We start from the raw sequence: 20,892 nt of genomic DNA on the forward strand, positions 1-20,892 counted from the left end.
GTATGGACGCTATAACTTTTATTTTCTTAAACCATAAAAAGCTAAAATTCCCAACACAATATATTAACACAACGGGCGGCTCCTATCTTAAATATGAACTATCTAGAAATTCAAATTAAGACTTCTGTGATCAATTTAGAATAATCAAAGATAAACACGTCGCTTCTTACCTTAAAAGTACAAGAATCCTAATTTCATGTAATAATGGAAAAATCATTTCAAAATTCCAATAATATTCTTGGATTTGCAAGTCGACTTGTTTGTACAAAACATGGTTTAAATTAAAAATATAATACTCAATAATTGCGTTTAAAACTTGTTTCAATGTACCTTTTTTATAGATTGGTCATGTGATAAGAGAACATTATGTATGGTATATGTATATTACAAAAACAAGTTTGCAAAACAAAACCTGAAGTGAAGAATTTACCCGAAGGCCTAGTTGTTGACACCAACTTGTATTTAAAAATATAGAAATAGATTAGAAATACTGTAGAAAATTCATTCTTTACTCATATAATGACCTAAAGGTTAGGTTTGATCTACGACCTATACAAAAGTCTATCATCATTCCTTCTTAAGACTTTAGACAGATTGATTGATATCCAGTTAAGGCAAGTATGTCTCTGTCTCAACATGCCTGCTTTACCTTAGTATCCACCATGGAATACTTTCTCCATCATAGATAGTTGCTTTCCTTGGGAAGTTAATTCATTCAAACACAAAACTGAGCAACTCACCACCGCAAGGTGGTGTTCTATACCTCTTTCCTGCAACCTGGTAGATTAATTATCAGCTCAAGAAATATCTTGAAGATCGAAAGCTTCTTAATGACCGTCAGTACGGCTTTCGAAGCAATAGGTCCACTAGTGAGCTTATGGTTCATCTTTGGACAAAGTAAGATTATTGCACTTGATATTTCAAAAGCTTTTGATAGGGTTTGGCATGAGGCTCTCTTATCGAAAATGCGTGCTTTCGGTTTTCATGAATCCCTGCTTCATTGGATTAGTAATTATCGTTCGATAAAAGTAGTATTGGATAGATTCAAGTCTGAAACTCTTAAAATAAATGCTGGTGTACCCCAGTTCTCTGTTCTATCTCCAACACTCTTTCTCATTTTTATTAATGATCTCCTGTGTGAAACTTCTATTCCAATACATTGTTTCGCTGACGATAGTACTCTTAGCTTTTCATATTCGTTTTTAGCTTCACATCACTCATCTTCGGATAAGGAACTGCAACGACAAAATATGATAAGCTCATTAAATTCCGATCTACACAGCATTGTACAATGGGGAATAAGAAATCGTGTGGAATTTAATGCTTCGAAAACACAATGCTGTCTTGTATCGTTAAAGCGAGATACACCCCCTGCCATTATCCATGGATGGCACTTGCATCGAGGAGACTGAACATCTCGATATTCTCGGTATGGGTATCACCAACCACCTCTTGTGAAACGATCACATACGCGATGTCGCCAAAAATGCCACAAGGTGTTTAGGTTTACTTAGGCGCAGCAAGAAATGTTTCACACCTTCTGATCTGGCTGTTATCTGCAAGACTTATATACGTCCGAAGCTTGAGTATAACTCCCATATCTGGGCTGGTGCTCCTGAAACTTGAACGTAGAGCATTTAACTTGATAGGTGATAATATCATCATAAGTTCATTTACTTCGCTTGAACATCGTCGTAAGGTCTCTTATCTGACCCTTTTTTACAGTTATTTTAACGGCTTATGCTCTAGTGAAATAGCCAGGTGTATTCCCCCCTTAAACAGTTTAACCGTAATACTCGCGCTTCTATGAATGTTCATCGGTATACCCTCGAGTCCAACTTCGGCCGTACTGTCAAATACAGAAATTCGTTCTTTAGCCGTACTACGCGAATGTGGAATACTTTACCACACTCTGTTTTTACTAGTCAATGCAATATTCAGGAGTTTAAAACCAATGTGCACCGACATCTCCTTTTAAACCCTCTCTCCTCTTTCTAGTGCTCACACTCTGCTTCTGCATAATAAGGGTAGCAATATCCCCTTGAGTGTGCCTATTATAAAAAAAATGCGAATAACGTTGCTATGCCACTACGAAATGCATGTTTTCACATCATATGATCTTATTCGAATAAAACCTGTGAAAAAGTATACTAAGCGCAGGAACCCTGCATATATCGTGTTTTACCGTACGGTTAAAACCGTATTATGTGTAATTAGCCATTGATCCGGTTTATGCCGTCCTGTTTTTTGCCGTCAAAACCGTGTAGTGTGAAACGAGTCTCAGGCAAACTTATACTATGAGCTGATCAGTGTTTACTGGGTGTCAATAAACGCAAAAACCGATTTAGTCCTATTTAAAAAAAGAGTCTGGAATGCGACCCACACTGATAAAAGTTTGAAGGTTTTCGTGGTTGGTTAAAAAAGTACTTAGTTGAAGTTTGAAAATCTAGTTTTATTAAATAGATTTTTAGTCGAAAACAAATTTTTGTAGCATTTCTAAATTTTTTACAAATTGAATGAATGGAATTAATTTGAGAGATATAAAGAACCGAATATCAATTTTTACCAAATTTGCGTACTATTTTCTGTAGATTTTATTTTTTTTATAAACAAACAGACTATTGGAATTTCATAACAAAAACGATTGAATATCGAAAACAATATTTTCTGTGAAATAAAAAAGTTTGAAGACAATATTTTTAATTTTTGAAAAACTATTTGAGTAGAAAGCAAATTTTTAATTAGTTTTAGTAAAAAACTGTCCTTTAGATTTTTCTCAAAATTTTACTGAATGTTGACAACAATATATTTCAAAAGATAAAAGTACCCAGTATCTCAAAGTTTTGAAAAGATATTTGAGTAGAAAATCAATTTTTACCAACTTTTATTAATTTTTTTGTTTATGTTTTTTTTTTTGTAAGAAAATTGACAATTCGTTTTTTATCAAATTATTTCAAAATGTTGGAAACAATATTTCTTATAAGATAAAATTAGTTGAAAGAAAATATCTCAACTTTTTGAAAAGATATTTGACTCGAAATTCAATGTTTACCAACTTTGAGTAATGTTTTTTTAGGTTTTTATTTTTTATACAAAAAACTGTCAATTAAATTTCTACTCAAAATTTTACCAAATGTTAAAAACGTTATTTTTCGTTGCACAAAATTGTTTTGGAGATAAAATCATCTTGTATTCGTAAAATTTTCGAGGTGACAAATTTTTTGTTTCAGTTTTTTGATTTATAAAAAAAAACGTTAATTGGATTTTTTCAAAAAACATATTTGTTTGGTATCATGTTACAATAGCGTTAGTCTCTAGTCTTTTTGTTCGTAAGATATTTAGGCGAACACTGTGAACAGGATAAGACCCCTTCATTGCTAAAGATCACAGCTTGAATTTCCATACTATTATCGAAAAAAAAAATAATTTCGATGTAAACGAACTTGAAACAAACGAAAATCAATGCGAAATTCTTAGTGAACAGATCTCTCGTCTAGAACTCAATATGACTCTTAGAATTACGAAAGGTAAAACTCCAGGTTAAGACAAGATTACCTATAAAATGTTTGAAAAATGCTCCGATATCCTAAAAGACAGACTATGCCAATTCCTAAAAACTCCCAAAATCGCCACTGCTTCAATGAGTATCGACCTATCGCATTGCTTCCCATTCTCTCCAAAATGTTTGAAAAAATTATCGCTAGAACGATATGTTGGTTTGCAGAAAAAAAGAACCTTCCCCCTTCGGATAGTCAAACTTATCGCGTACTTTATGACTTCAAGAACCTTCCGCGTTAATGTTGCTGGTTATAAATCCACACTCTTTAAACTGGAAAATGGAAATCCTCAAGAATCCTCTCTCTCGGTAGCAATTTAAAACACTTATGTTGATTCGCTTTTAACTAAACTCACGCAGCTTGAACCTCAACTTGACTTTGTTGGGGTTTATGCTGATAATATTTATGTAGTAGCATCGGGCGACCCGATGCAGGTGAAATCTATTTTAGGAAATGCACATAGGGCTATCCACACATGGTCCGAAAGAAAAGGCGCCATAATCATAAGGCGCAATGACATCGACAACGCGATGAACACTTTCGTTCAGCTTCAGGAGCACTTAAATCAACAAGGATCGTGGTTCCTAGACTGGAAACTAGGTATCACTCTTTTCATAACTTTGGCAAATAAATACAAAGCATACCTTGTATAATATTGCCAATGCAATTACTAATTCAGAAACAAATAAATGGAAAACCCCGATATCTGCACTTGTAAAAGTATTTAGCTTAATAAAAGTCCAACCAAATTCCTTGTTGAAACCAGGTTCAATAAAATATAGTCCAACCCCTTGGAAACGAAATCTGCCTCAAATAGATACAAAATTAACTGCATTTAAAAATACGACGGATGATATGTTCCAAGCTCTTCGCCAAGAGATAAAAAGTCAACCCTGATCACATCTTTTATACAGATGGTTCCCACAAAGATGATAACTTTTCTTTTGCTGTAGTCAAGTGGAACAGTATTCTCAAACCTCTTCGTTCAATTCAAAGAGCTATTTCAATTGCGAAAACTTATTTGGGTCGAAGTATTACTATGACAGATAATCTTGGGATATTAAAAGGCCTAAAAAATGAGACAAACCGAAGCTCTTCTCTGGAACAATTAAGATGCACAATGACGGCAAACATAGTACTAGCATGGGTACCAGGACATTCTGGTATCAAAGGCAATGAAATGGTGGATTATGCAGCTAGAGACGCTACTAAATTTCTACTTGTTATTGATTCGCCAAATTTCTATCAATTGACTCGCCAAATCTATTTCCAGAAACTAAAGATGGAACTTGAAGTTAGTTGGAATAACTGCAATACTTTTCTTCGAACGCATAATCCACATCATCATCGCATTCCATGTAATAGGCAACTAGCAAGGGAAAATTGCATAAAAAAACTATGAATCAGAGTTGGAAAAACTATTTTTACGACCAAACACGAAAGTGTTTACTTTGAAGTCTCTCATTCCGACCTTCCAATCATTGTAGCGTGTTCCAGGCGGAACTTTTGGCAATAAAAAAACTCTTGTCCTGGCTTGAAGAAAAGATGGCATCAACATATGATAACCGTATTTTCTCAGATAATCCGTAATCAAATTTCGGGAATCTGTCTCTACAAAATCTATAAAAGTCCATAATTGTCGATCATTTGTAATGGAGATGGCACCACAGTTTAATATTCATCTTTCTAGGTGACAGACCATAGAGACATTCCAGGAAATTGTAAGGCAGATTAAGTCACCAGAAATGCACTGTATAATAGGACACGACTTTTCTATCCCAAAAACGAAAGAATAACCGAGAAGAATTCTTCTATAACGATCTAAATTCTCTCATTTATAAAAAAATAATCAGTCCTTCACGTTTCGTAAGGGACTCAAACTGGTTAAAAGAAAACCTGAAGATCAATGTGGTATCACAATGGACAACCAAACTTGCCTAAGTGTGTCCTACTGCATCATGGAAATCAACTTCAACTTAACCTAATCTAACCTTGCTGTGATATCGAGTGATCCTTTAGAAATATTATTGATGTTAGTATATGAAATATTTGGTTCTATTTACGCCTTCTCATGTGTAAAATATGTTAGAGAAAACAACACAATACTCGGACTAAGATCTATTAAAACAAATACATTCTTAAAAAGGGGAACAAACTAATTATAGGGTCATTCATTTTGTCAATAGTTTAGCTGTCATTTCAAATGTCATAAAAGCTGTTAAATTTTTGCTTTGCTTAAGGTAATTGATCGCTCAAATATAGAATAAAGTGTTAAGATTGATTAGAACCTACTACAAAAGTGGTAACTGGAAGCAGCATCTTTTCTTACTTTGCAAAAAATTGGTAAATTCTGAAGACATTTAAAGAGCTTCAAAGCTACTTCTAATGTCGCAAGGCATATATTGTATGTATACACTCAGTAAAACAAATTTCTGCTGCAAGTTACAAGTGTTTCTGATGATCCAAATTTGTACGATTTACACTTAAGTCTTTTATAAAGAAGTAAAAGTTTTGTCAAAAATCTATCGGTGTGTGTTCTTTGTATGTATATCTAAACTTTCGTCAAACTAATGACCCTGTATTATTATTAACACATAAACACTCACTATATGCGGAACTGCTAATAAATAAATACACTTCTTTCGTCCAATCCAGTTTATCAGGAGGCCAAAGGCAATATTTCCACACAATCCTCCAAGGCTTATTAATGATCCCATCCATGAAGCTTCTTCAACGGATATTTCAAATGACAACGGAGAGTCAATTGTTTGTAATATTAAAAGCATCGGCGATACCCAACCCGCAGCAAGTCCATGACTAAATGAAATCAAATTAACTAAATAATTTTTAATTCAATTAATTTTGTAACATATCTCAAAATAGATTTTTCTAATAACAAACAACCTACTTTTTAGCGTAACAAGGAGCTGTTTCCGATAATTTGTATAAAAGATACTTTCGGGATTTTTGAAACTTATGCCAGTCATTTCGTAATAAAAAAAAAAACAGTCGTATGTGCCCAATATAATTTAATAAAACGTTATTGCCATTCTAACTGAATCTTGTACTGATTTTCTATTTCATTATTTTCAGTGCTATATCCAAATTGAATAACATTTCTACAATTTGTTTAGTTATTCAATGGCAGAGGACTATCTTTCTTATTTATCATCATTATTGTAAATCTTTTTTCTTCAGAGGGTTTTAAATGTTCTCCTTAGATCAAATACATCACTCTTAGGTAACCGTATTACTACACATAGGTGCATAATGCCTAAGATTGATTGGAAGATAATAAAATGCAAGCGGCCAATAAACTTTCAGAGATAAGTGTTGACAGAACAGTTTTATTGGTTTCACATTTGGATGTCGTAATCAGGTAGACCCGGAGAAGAAAGTATTCGTCATAAGAAATTAAGCTATTGTCATAGCTTTAATTTATTTAACAATAATTATATTATGAAGGTTTTTTTTTGTCTTATTTCGAATCCCGATTTCATATCAAATTTTTGAGAATTAAAATGTGTGAAAATGTTTTTACAAAGTAAATTGCAATATTTACAGTGGTCACTAAATTTTTTGTTTGCAACATATACCAAATTATCATTTTTAAAAATATTGTTTTGCCTGATTGTTAGTTGACTGCTGTTCAAGGATAATTAGCAGGTTCAGGCAACATAAGGGACTTTATTTTCAGTCAACTGCGTTCTTTGAACGTTAATTTAGACCAAGGCAAATAGTTAGTTTTGCATAAACTAACTTCAAACTCGGAACCGTACTTTACCAACATCTACCTTCAGTTGATTACAAAACACCCCTCAGGAAATCTACAGTTCCATCTCGACCTGAAATTTGTATTTTTAAAAAATAGTACTTATTCCTTTTCCAATTTGACAAAGAAACCTTCTACATAAAACATCAAATAGAATTGCTGAGAAAATAAATAAATCACAGGGTAAAAAAGTTCGGGTCTCAGTTGAATTAAAAACTATATTTAGCTCTCATTTTGATATACATAAATGGAATTGACTTGACCTGATAGTTATGGATGATTTTCTTGTCTAACTTCCAACTTTCAAGTCAACTTTCCAATAAAAATGAATTATTTGCAAGGGAATTTGTTGCCATCAGCTGGCCAATCAGATGCTAGATACTTATTTATTTATTGAATTCGTTAAACAAAGTATCGTAAGAACTTAAGAGTAATATAACATTTATTCTTAGAATTATAGATTTACAATACTTTTAGCAATTTGCAAAAAAAAAATATTAAAAATATTTATTTTAAATGTTTTACTTTTAAAATCATCGCTTACGGAATATACCAAAAAGTAAAACTTGTTGTAAACTGAAATCAATCGGTTGAGGGGGCTGTTTTTACCATATTTCTACAGGACGTAAAGGAACTAGCCTTTTAATACTTGTACGGCTATAAATAAAGTTTAATTGTTCAAAAATTGATAGTGATATGACTGACCCATTGATTAATTTTATAATAAAGCACAGCTGAATGTACTCTCTGTGTTTAGAAAGCGATAAAAGATTTATGAGCGTGAGCCTATGATTGTACGGTGGAAGTTCGAACATGGGATGAAACGGAGGCAGAAGTGCATCTTCTTTGTACTCCTTTTGTTCTGTTTATATGGACTGAATAAAAGGGAGCCCATATTATGTAGCCATATTCCAATATTGGTCTTACAAATGTTAAATAAAGAAGTTAAAGAATATAAGGGTCGCCAAAATCACGTGAAACTCGTTTTATAAATCCGAGTGTCTTATTTGCTTTTTTAATAATAATAATTAGTAAAAGTTACTTCTGAGTCAAGAATAATAGGTCAAAGAAAGTAGAGAGTTTAGTCAAATAAGAAGAGTCTAATTGATAATTGAAAGTCAAAACATTTTGTTTGCCTGTAAGACACATTGATTTACATTTGTCTATGTTTAGTAAGAGCTTATTTATAAAACACCATTCGCGAAAACTATTTAGATCATCTTGTAGGAGTAAATATTCGTCAAGTGAGTCAATACGTTTGAAAATTTAAATGTCATCAGCGTAAATTTAAACTGATGAGTAGTTTATAATAGAAGGTAAGTTGTTACGATAAAAAATAGACAGTAAAGGTCCTAAGTGGCTACCTTGAGGTACGCCAGAGTTGGTATACAAATATGATGACTGCTCATTCCTAAAAACTACGCTGTATGATCTTTTATATAAGTACGACGAAACCCAAGTAACAAATTTATTGTTAAAGCCTTGGGATTTAATTTTGGAAGTTAATGTTTTATAGCATAATTTATCTAAGGCCTTACTGAAGTTTGTGAAGACGCAGTCAACTTGTTTCCGTTGTTAAAACGAATCTGAACAAAAAGAACGGAGTGAAAGGGGTTAGTAACTGTTGATTTATTTTGAACAAAAACATGTTGACTGTTACAAATTATCAAAATCAAATGGGGTGGTGCAACAGTCCGTTGTGAACCAGGGCATAGTGACTTACAACTCTCAACCATTCCTGTGTGCGAGTACTGTTGTCAGGAATGGAAGGGACCTACAATTTAAGGCCGAATCCGAACGGCTATTTTGAGAAAGCACTTTTTCATGACAAGAATTACTCTTGAAGGATTTGTCAATTCCTCGCAAGAGGCAGTACCCGCGAAAATTATTTTTTTAAATTAAGCTGGCACAGGCAGGGATTGAACCCAAGACCCCTTGCATGACAGTCCAACGCACTAACCATCATGCCACGGGTCCCTCTTCCGTTACACGCCACACTCTGTCGCCTTCAATTCTTGGGTGAGCAGAGTGCCTCGGAGGAAATTTACAACGACAAATTATAGACTTACAAATAAACGATATGTTTTTACAAATAATGGACTCAAATAACTAAGGGATGTCGGACAGTTTTGCAATGGGACGATAATTTTGTGTAAGTATTTTTACATACTTTTTTATGTATCGGTGTTATGTACGAACTCTTTCAAATTTCAGGAAAAAATAAAGATTTGAGCGATATAGGATAAATAGGATGATCATTTTTTCAAAATATAAGAAGGTACACTATATGGACTGTAAGAAACGTCAAGTTCTGAAGCTTTGCGAACGATTTCATCTTCAGAGATCCAAAGACTAATTGAATTAAAATGAGGGAAATTTTGTGAGAGAACCAATACCCCAGGCGTTTGACAAAAGTTCGCTACTTTGAAAGCATCTTTGAAAAAATTTGCAAACATATTTGAAATTTTTTCAGAGTCAGTTTGGATACCCGTCAGTATTTTTCTTGTTATCAACATAGCTTAGCTCCAAAAGTTTTTTGGGTTGTTTTTTATGTCGGTTTCAGTATTGAAAATAAAGTCATCATAATATTATAATAGTCAATAAACATATTTCTCAGCTCATTGTATATCAGCTTTTGTTTTATTATATTGAATTATTTTATTTTTTAAATTTTTTCGGCAAGAGTCAAGGAAGGAGATTTAGAAATATTGCGCGGTTTTATCAATGGTGTGGTTTCATAAAAAAGTTCAAGAGAAAACAGTAGAATTAAGAACTCATAGCATTAATGTCACAGTTCTCAAACAAATAATTCAAGTTAACATTACATAACAGGTTGAAAAGTTCATTAAGTCTGCATTTTTTTAAAGTTAAATTCATGATTTTCTTTGGGGCAATTAGGAACATAACACACATTTAAATTAATAAATAAAAGATACGTCTAATGCTGGATGATGTCGGTCTTCTTCGACAAGTAGGGTATTGAATGAATTTACAGCAATATCAGCATTGAGTGTGTCCGAGAAGAATATAAGGTCCAATATTTCGTTGAAGTTGTTGGCAATCCCATTAAATTGGCCTAGTCCATATGAGGAAAGACCGTCTATTGTCAAGAATTCGTTAATTGGGGACATTTAATGCGTCTGTTTAGTCCAGATCAACTTTGGAAGATTGATATCTCCTAAGGCTAGTAACACTTCTTGGGGCTTAATTTGATCGTTTATTTTGTCTATGCAATTAATTAAGCTTTCATAAACGTTGTTAGGATAGCTTGGAGGCGATATTGTATATCAGTCCTACCTCAGTTTTAACTTTTATGCAAATCATTTCTTCATTAGATTGATGAAAGCAATTTTTTACGGCAAGCAAAAGTCCATCTCCTACAGTGCTGATGTCATTTAAGTAGTGTCTATCACGTCTGTACATTTGATAATTCTAATCGAAGAGTTCTGTATCCAAGAATGTATGGTTTAGCCAAGTTTCAGTCAAAATAATTATGTCGTGTGGTAGAATGGTTATATTTTTGTAGACTTTATTGACTTGCCTTACTTTCAAGTCCCTTATGTCACCTGAACCCTCTTCAATGACATGGGTCTTCTAAGGTTATTCACGATGATAAGCTCAATAAATTCTGACCTTGATATCATAGTTAAATGGGTGCAAAATAACCACGTTTGCCACTATTTATGAGCTGGACTTGCATTAGCTCAGTGAACTAAATAATGAACATCTCGAAATCAAGCTATGTGTATTATTAATATAAATAAAAGAGGCTGGGATGCGACCCACACTGATAACTTCCCATTCCGTCTGTCGATTTGTCTTGCTTAAAAGTTTGTAGGTTTTCGTGTTGGGTTAAAAAAGTTGTCAGTTAAATTATTCTTAAACATTTTAAATTAACCAACAATATTTTTCGTATCAAGATTTTTAGTTGAAAACATATTTTTACCAATTTCAGTAGCATTTCTAAACGTTTACAAATTGGATGAATGAAATTAATTTGGGAGATATCAAGAACTGAACATCGAGTTTTACCAAATTTACGTACTATTTTTTTGTGGATTTTTTTTTTACAGTTGGTTTTTTATAAAAAATATTACTGAATATCGAAAACAGTATTTCTTAAAAGATAAAATTAGTTGAAAGCCATAATCTCAAATTTTTGAAAAGATATTTGACTCGAAATTTAATGTTTACCAACTTTGAGTAATGTTTTTTTTAGGTTTTTATTTTTTATAAAAAAAAACTGTCAATTTCATTTTTCCCAAAATTTGACCAGATGTTAAAAAAGTTATTTTTCGTTGCACAAAATTGTTTTCGAGATGAAATCGTTTTTTATTCGTAAGATGTTCGAAGTGTACAGTTTTTTTGATTTTAGAACAAAAATTCTTAATAATTATTGTTTTGCGTATACCTTTTGAAAATATTTTGATCTTAGAGAAGTCAACAAAACTTAAAAATAATAGAGAAAAAATGTTTGGATCTTGAATTTAAGGAAATAGGTAAAAAAGTTTTCTTAAAATTAAACAAAAACAAATAAAGGTAAGCAAATAAGTGTGCCACTTAGAAATTACACGTTGCAGAATCTCTTTTCACTTCAGTTCTTCAGATATTGAAATCTTTTATATTAAATGATTAGATATGAAACGTTCATTATGTTTTTAATTAGCCATTAATTGAACGAAAGTGTCACTTTTGCTGTTCTTGAGATATTTATATTCTTAAAATTCGTGTTTAAATCTGAGTTAAAGAACATCCAAAGCACTTTAAAAATTTAATTTTGTAAGATTTTGAAAGTTTTGTTTTTAATAGAAAATCAATTTTTAAAGAAAATGAACACTTTGAGAAAGCTTACACTATTTATTTGCGTTAACAAAAATAAGATGGAATTGAAAAAAAGTTTCAGGCATTTCAAGGCAACTTAATATCAAAATTGTGATCTCTTATTCAAGCTTTACTAAATTTGTTTCCCAAATTTTAAATTGTGTGAAAACAGATATTTTAGTTGTTTTTAACAGCATAACCCACTTATTGGTTAATATCGTTAAATTACTAATAGATCTTTAGATGATATCTTTAAAACTTGAATGTATAGATATTATGGATCATATGAATTCCCCCATGGGTCATCCATTGATCTAAATTTTATGAATGTATGCTGAAATAGGGCTGGATTTCCGGTTCATACTATGTTCTTGGTCCAGTTCTCAGTTCAAAGAGGTACTTTTACCAACAAAGTTTAAAGCAGTAAAAACTAAAAAAAAAAAAATAGTTAAAAATATAAGGGGTTTTAAAATTTTTAAATTCCTACGAAAATTAAAAAAGAAAATCTCCGACGGGGTCATGACAATGGCTCTCTCAAGACCTTCCAACACAAAATTATTGGTATAAGATTAACTTTTTCGACTCAGTTTATATTTCACCCTAGAAAGTTCACAAGTGTTTTTAATAAGGACCGTGTACTCAATACGTTAGGAACCTTTTTTATGCCAAAGACACGCTGCGATCATAAGGAAGTGAAAAAATGCTTTGAAAGGAAATTGCGGTTATGGTTTTGAATTCTTGAATATTTCAATGACATGTTAAGAAAGGGTGTGATAAGGCATTTGGAATTCATGTAGTTCGGCTAATAATAGTAATAATAGAACGAATTTCTCTATTATGTACAGTATAACCTTATAGTTCTAGTAAGCATGCATGGGGGTATGCCGAGGAGTGACAACTATATAGTTGAATTGCTTAAGAGGTAGAATGCTGGTTAATTCACTAGAGCCCAATTCGTTAAATATCTGGCCAATTCTGTAACGTTTATGTTTGAAAACTATTTTGAGTATTTTTTTGTATTCACACTTTAGATATATATAAGTTAAAGTTTATATATGTAGAATAGCAACTTAAGAGGGGCATACAAATTAATTTTTCTTTTGCCTCAGGAAATGCAAACATTTTCTAGCATTTTATTAACTTCCCATAGGAAGTTATTGTAATGGGTCCGATTTGCAAATTTTAAATTTCTCGACGTTTCAAGGTCCCTACAGTTGAAATAAAAGAATTTTAGAACGATGTCTGTGCGTGCGTGTGTACGTGCATAGCTCAAGAACCAGTAGAGACATCGACTTCAAATAAATTTTATTATACAGAAAATAATTCAGAAAGATGCAGAAAGGGCTCTCAAGAAAATTGCGTAGGTGGTTATTTTATCATATCAGTTTAAGAAAGGTGAACATTTTATATTATATATTGTAACGTGATACCAAACCAGGATATTTTTGGAAACAAATCCAATTAACGGTTATTTTTATAAATCAAAAAAACTATAAAAAATTGGTCACCTCGAAAATTTTACAATTAAAAAATGATTTCATCTCCAAAACAATTCTATGCTACGAAGAATAACGTTTTAAACACCTGGTAAAATTTTGAGAAAAATCAAATCTACAAAAAAAAAACATTACTCAAACTTGGTAAAAATTGTATTTCGACTCAAATATCTTTTCAAAAACTTGAGATTATGGCTTTCAACTAATTTTATCTTATAAGAAATATTGTTTTCAACATTCGAAAACAAAACAAAACTAAAACTTGGTAAAAATTTACTTTTTTAAATTTTGTTTTTGGAAATTCCAACAGTCTTTTTTTTCAAAAAAAAATAATAAAATCCATACAAAATAGTACGCAAATTTGGTAAAAATTGATGTTCGGTTCCTGATATCTCTCAAATTAATTTCATTCATCCAATTATTTAAGAAATGCTACTTAAGTTGGTAAAAATTTGTTTTTAACTAAAAATCTATTTCACAAAACTATATTTTCAAACTAAACTATTTCTTGATATGAAAAATATTCTTGGTAATTTTAAAAGTTTGAAGAATAATTCAAATGACTACCTAATTAACCCAACACGAAAACTTACAAAGTTTAAGCAAGACAAATAGACAGACTGGAGGAGAAGTTATCAGTGTGGGTCGCATCCTAGCCTCTTAAATTATCTATGCTATTTAAATTTGTATTAAAAGTCTTTGTCTGCCCTTTTCTTGACAGTTGTTACTTTTGAAACTATCATCGTTTGAAAATTGACCAGTAGACAAGTAAAATTTAGCGATACACTTTTTAAAAACGTATTGAAGTTGTTAAAATTTCCTGGCATTTATTCGATAAATTAAAGAGACTTTTCAGAAAATATATGTATCTTTGTTCTTTTTGAAAAGCTTGTATATCTTTGAAACTTAGTTTAAACCAGTAACGAATTTATTAAATCTTTAAAATACCAAATGTCAATCTAAATATTTCTCAAATTTAATTTCGAAGTTAGTTTATTATTATTAAATTATGTGATTCGTGCAATTTCAAGATTTACTAGGTTTTGTATCTGAAGAAGTTGCAAATCGCTTAGGCAAGAGATTTTTATGTCAACGGAGTAATTTTTGGTGAAAAATAAAGAAATGTTTATTCAATACATGCCATTATTTAAAGGTAAAATCATACTGCTGCGAAAATGACTTAGTCCACCATAAAAATAAACAACACAAACAGATCTTTTTCTTTTTCTCGTGAAAAAGATAGCTTGTGTTTTCTCTGCGTTAATCTTTATCTTCCATGATTCAAAGTATTGAAGTAAAGTATCAAGTGCGTATTGAAGAGAACTTTCGATATTATACCCTAATTCATTTGAGCTAAATATAGCAGTGTCATCAGCGAACATAGCTATTTTGCAGTTTAGAAGGTCTGGTAAATCGGAAACATAAACAATGTACAAGAGAGGTCCTAAAACTGATCCTTGCGGAACTCCTGAATATATATTTTTGGAACTCGAACAAATATTATTTAAGTTTATTTTAAATGTTCTTCCTTGCAAAAAGCTTTGAACAAACTTAATAATAAAATCCGGACAGCCAAAGAGTTTAAGTTTGTAAAGAATTCCTTCATGCCATATACTATCAAATGCTTTTTCTACATCTAAGAGTACAAGACCTGTAGATTGCTTTACAGAAAATTTATCTTTAACATGATTACATATACGTAAAACTTGATGAAAAGTATTATGTCCTTGTCTAAATCCAAACTGGTTGTTTGGTATAATATGGTTGTTTTCAAGAAAAATTAATAGCTTAGCTTTAATTACTTTTCCCAAGATTTTACTAAGGTTGCTTAAAAGACTTATTGGACGATAGCTACTAGCTTTATTATTGGGTGTTTTCCTGGTTTAAGTATAGGGATAATTCTTGCCATCTTCCAAGTTTCTGGGAAGTAATGCAATGTGATACAAGCGTTAACTATGACGCAAATAAAACGGATAGCAATTTTTGGCAGCTCCTTCAAGTAAATATTTTTTATGCTGTTAAAACCTACAGATTTTTTTATTCGCAAATTGCTAATAAAATACTCATTATCTTCGCCTGAAACAAAGACGTCTGCAGATCCCTAAGCAGCTAGCACACTTCCGTAACATCAATCCTACAAACCAATATCGCAATTTATCCATCAAAAAATATACCTCTCGGGAACCAGAGGCTTTGAAATAAAATTTATCTTGAAGCTACAAATTGTTTTATATATTTTCAAGGGTTCTTTCTTTCCTCGATGCTTACGTTCTCGGCGATTTTTGCTATAATACTTATTTTTATTTTATTAAGGAAGCGCAAATTTAAGATATAGGTGATGTTGGTTATATAAAATAACTGTAATCAATTTAATTACCGATATAATTTGTAAGGGTACAGCTCAACTAATAACGAAAGAAGTTTTAAATGTCAAAACGAATGTGGTGAGTTAAATTCACAACATAACAATTACATGCAGATAACGTAACCTTAACCCGTAACACTTTCACGAAATATTAGGTTTATTGCGTTCATTTAGTTGTCACGTTCACGTGTCACGCTTCCATTTCGAACATATTATTTTTCATATTTAAGATTGTATCTATATTTAAGCAATTAAACTTCATTTATATAATAAATGTTTCTATACGTATGACTCGATTCTATATCAATTACGTACTGCAAGACTTTTCAATTGAGTGACTTCAAAAATATCTAACTTCATGAGCTCGCGGTAATAACGATTGTCCGCTTATCTTTAATAAACCAAAAAATTACTAAACTTGCTGAAGGTTGTATTCCTGTTTACCCAATAAAATGATCAATACCATTTTCTATTTAACGAAGTCGTAAAATCAAGAAATCTTTATACCTATAAAACATTTTTCAAAATAATGTGTTATAAGAAAATAATTGTGAGAAAATACTTCCAGACAATATCAACAACATTTTTTGGAGCATTTAGAATGAGTGTTACTGCCTATAATAATTCCAAATCGATGATAAGAATATGTTCCAAATAATGCACCTACTGTGTTGTTGGCTATTGTTATAAGGCCGGTAATTTGGGGAATACAGACTTAGCAGCCTTGGCAGTTTATGTACATCATTTAAAATAATCTGAAAAATTCCTTAAAAAAATCGCACTTAATGGTAAACTTCAAACTATACAATTGAATTTCCATCCCAAATACCATATATTACATTATTATATAACTTTTAAAAAGAAAAATGAATGACCCTGTATTTTTGTGATTCCCATTTATATATATTAACATAATAATATGATGTACTTTATACACATTAAGGTTTCAAAATAAAAACAAAAACGACCTTGCAAATATGTTTTTGTTTACATAAACTAATCAGGTAGATACTAAAATAATAATAGTTTTATCAATGTCATTTATTTAAGACGGCGACAACAATTACTGAAGTGTGCCGAAGTTTTTAATTAACTAATATAGTTGAGCTGCCAAACCTTTGGCATGAAACTATTCTTAATTATTGAAAATATATAAAAGTTTGTTGGAACACTATTGTCAATACCTAAACATATGGTCAATGTCATGATCAGCATAAACTTATAAGCTTTTGTAAACAAATTATTTACTTACTTAAGGTGGCGCTACAGTCCGGGCTTAACCAACATGCATTACCAGCCAGCTCGGTCCCTCGCTAGCTGTCTCCAAATTACTTATTTTTAAACCAATGGATAAAGTGTAAAGTAGAGAGATTCTGTTTAGTTTTATTTGTCACCCTCACTTTGTCATTTAGATACATACAACTTCCTTATTTGTTTGGATTTATTCATCTTGAGGATATTGAAGATGATGTTCAAATGGTAGACATGTGCATTTAAGAGGCCACAAGCTTCCAAAGGTTTTTTATCAAAACCCACCTCGTCTATCAACTCCTTTTCTCAACTCATCGTGGTGAACATCGGGTGCCTAGTACTTCAACTGGAGATTGGGTCTCAACCCCAGTGGAAAGTTGTTGGGGGCAGCAAACGAGAGAGAGGGGAGAGGTGTTTCCACTAACGTACTTCTCCTTATCGAGACGGCAGCGGAGGAATTCCCGAGATGGAATTAACGGTGGCGTCTACAGTTCCAGTAAGGTTGAACTACTTAGTGAACACCTTATAGGGCTTCTTCGACTTATTCGGAGCCCAGGCCTATAAGGAGCAGTTTTATTAAGCTCATCCTTCGAGTTATACTTACCTGGCCCTCAAGGTTGGGGGCTGTGCCGTCGGGGTGGCATCCTGGCCATGTAAATTTCATAGGTGCGAAGCACCAACAAGCCTCGGATACGGACGGATTTAGTGTTGACAACCTACGCAAACGAATTAAGGACAACGAACTTCGGAAGTGCACGTGAAATGTTAGGTCCCTTAACAGACCACGTGCGGCCGAAGAATTAGCGGAGGACCTAGACTGCTATAAAGCAGACATCACCGCCATCCAGGAAATACGATGGGATGGGCCGGGCAAAAAGAGGATGAAAAACTGAGATATTTATTATGGTGACTGCTACCACGAAAACCAACAGCGCTTATTTGGATGCGGCTTTATCATTAGAAGAAGAAGAAGAAGAAGTCTTGAGCTATAGGTGCATCAATGAGCGCCTTATATGGGCGCACGCGCCCACAGAAGATAAGGATGACAACACCAATGATAAGTTCTTCGAGCTATTAGACAAAATTTATGAGAAGTGTCCTAGCTGCGATATTTAAATTTTCGTGTTCGATTTCAATGCCAAGCTAGGAAGGGAAGCCATCTTTGGTGGAATAATCGGGAAAAATAGCCTGCACGTCAACACTTCCGACAACGGATTCAGGCTCATAGATTGTGCTGCGGGCGAAACGTCATCGTAGCCAGTACGCGTTTTCCACACCTCAATATCCACAAAGGAACTTGGAGTTCTCCAGATCAATCTACCGTCAATCAAACTGGCCATATTGCGATTGTCGCCAGACAACATTCCAGCATCATGGATGCTAACACCGACTCGGACCACTACCTCGTTGTAGCCAAGGAAGCACTTCGGATTTCCAGACCCAATCCAAAACAGGGAGGTGCTGGGAGAAGGTACAACGTCGAAGTAACAAGTAACCTCTCTCGAAGTTCTCTGTGCCAACACAATGTATCGAAAACCAGTGGCAATATTGACAGGATGCAATCAGCGCTGGGTTTAAAGCAGCTACCAACAAGGAACCCCTGGTTTGATGAGGAATGTTGGGAGACAAATGCAGCCAAACAACAGGCACGCAAAGTGGAGGTACATAAAAGGACGAGAGCTGCTCATGAACTCTATGAGCAGAAGAGGTGAGAGGAACGCCGACTTCTCAGAAGGAAAAAGAGAGGGCATGAGAAGCGTGCGGTCGAGTTGAGAGGTTTAAAAGCAGGAATGAAGTTCGAAAGTTTTATGAACAGGTGAAACGAAATTCACAGGTACATAAACCTAGAACCGAAGGCTGCAAAGACGAAAGTGGAAACATCATAGTGCAACCGCAGTCAATGCTGAGGATATGGAAGGACCACTTCTGCAGACTGTATAACGGCGACAACGAACCAAATACCGTTTTCAGGCAGGATGATGATCCATTCAACATAGACGACGAAAGCCAACAATCCCGTCCTCCCGACTTAGACGAAGTAAAGATAGCCATATTTAAGCTGAAGTCTAATAAAGCTGCTGGAGCGGATGCTTGAATGCCGAGCTCTTTAAAGCAGCTTAAGATAAGTTGGTTAGGGGCAAGCACCAAGTTATCTGTGAGATATGGTCAGAAGAAAGCAAGCCCAATGAATGCAACCTCAGTATTGTTTGCCCGATACTGAAAAAAGGAGACCCTTTAAACTGTACCAACTATAGAGGAATCAGTCTACTTAACATCGCCTATAAAATCTTCTCTGCCATAATATGTGAACATCTGAAGCCCATTGTCAAGATCCTGATAGGTCCTTATCAGTGTGGTCTTAGACCAGGAAAGTCCACAGTCGATCAAATATTCACAATACGTCAGACCCTGGAAAAAACCCAAGAACACCAAATAAACACCCACCATCTTTTCATCGATTTCGAGGCCGCATATTACAGCAACTGCAGGGACGAGCTGTATAGAGCCATGTCTAGTTTTGGGCATCCCTGCCAAACTCGTCCGTTTGTGCGGGATGAATATGGAGAATTCACGTTGTTCCATAAATTTGCCTCATTTGAATTTAATTAGTCTGTGGATCGCTGAAGATGAAATCGTTTGCAAAGCTTCAGAGCTTGACGTTTGTTATAGCCCTGCTCCAGATGGTGTACCTTCTTGGAACAGTTCGTACATAACACCGATACTTAAAAAGGGTAGTAAAAATGAAATAAAAATTTGTCGTCATTAAGTCATGTAAATAAATGTGTTTTACACGAAAACATAATGTTTTGACTTCAATTATCAATTAGACTCTTCTTATTTGACTAAACTCTCTACTTTCTCTGACCTAGGTATCACTCTTGACTCAAAATTAACTTTTACAAATAATTATGACTATATTATTAAAAAAGCAAATAAGACACTCGGATTAATCAAACAGTTTTCACATGACCCTTATATTCTTAAACTTCTTTATACATCATTTGTAAGACCAATATTGGAATATGGCTGCATAATATGGGCTCCCTTTTATTCAGTCCATAAAAACATCATAGACGCACGCTTATAAATCTTCCATCGCTTTCTAAACACAGAGAGTACATTCAGTTGTGCTTTATTATAAAATGAATCAATTTGTCATCCATATCACCATCAATTTTGGAACAATTAAACTTTATTGATAGCCGTTCAAGTATTAGAAGACAAGTTCCTTTACGTCTTTTAACAACCAGATCAAACAATATTAAAGTATACTATAAAAACAGTCCCCTCAACCAATTGATATCAGTTTACAACAAGTATTACTTTTTGGTACATTCCGTAAGCGATGATTTTAAAAGTAAAACATTTAAAATAAAAAATTTCAATACTTCAGTTTAGCTTTTTTTGCAAATTGCTTAAAGCATTGTAAACCTATAATTCTAAGAAAAAATGTAATATAAGTCTTAAGTTCTAACGTTACTTTGTTTAAAGAATTCAATAAATAAATAAATAAAAAAAATTGTGTCAAATTCAAAATCATCTAGTCATTATCCAAAAATTATTGCAAGAATGTTTGGAAGGTATTTCAAAGAAACTTTTGATGACTTTAACACAATTATCTCCTGGTTT

Source organism: Eupeodes corollae, chromosome 3 (assembly GCF_945859685.1).
Source record: "Eupeodes corollae chromosome 3, idEupCoro1.1, whole genome shotgun sequence".
In the NCBI taxonomy this organism is placed as follows: Eukaryota; Metazoa; Arthropoda; class Insecta; order Diptera; family Syrphidae; genus Eupeodes; species Eupeodes corollae.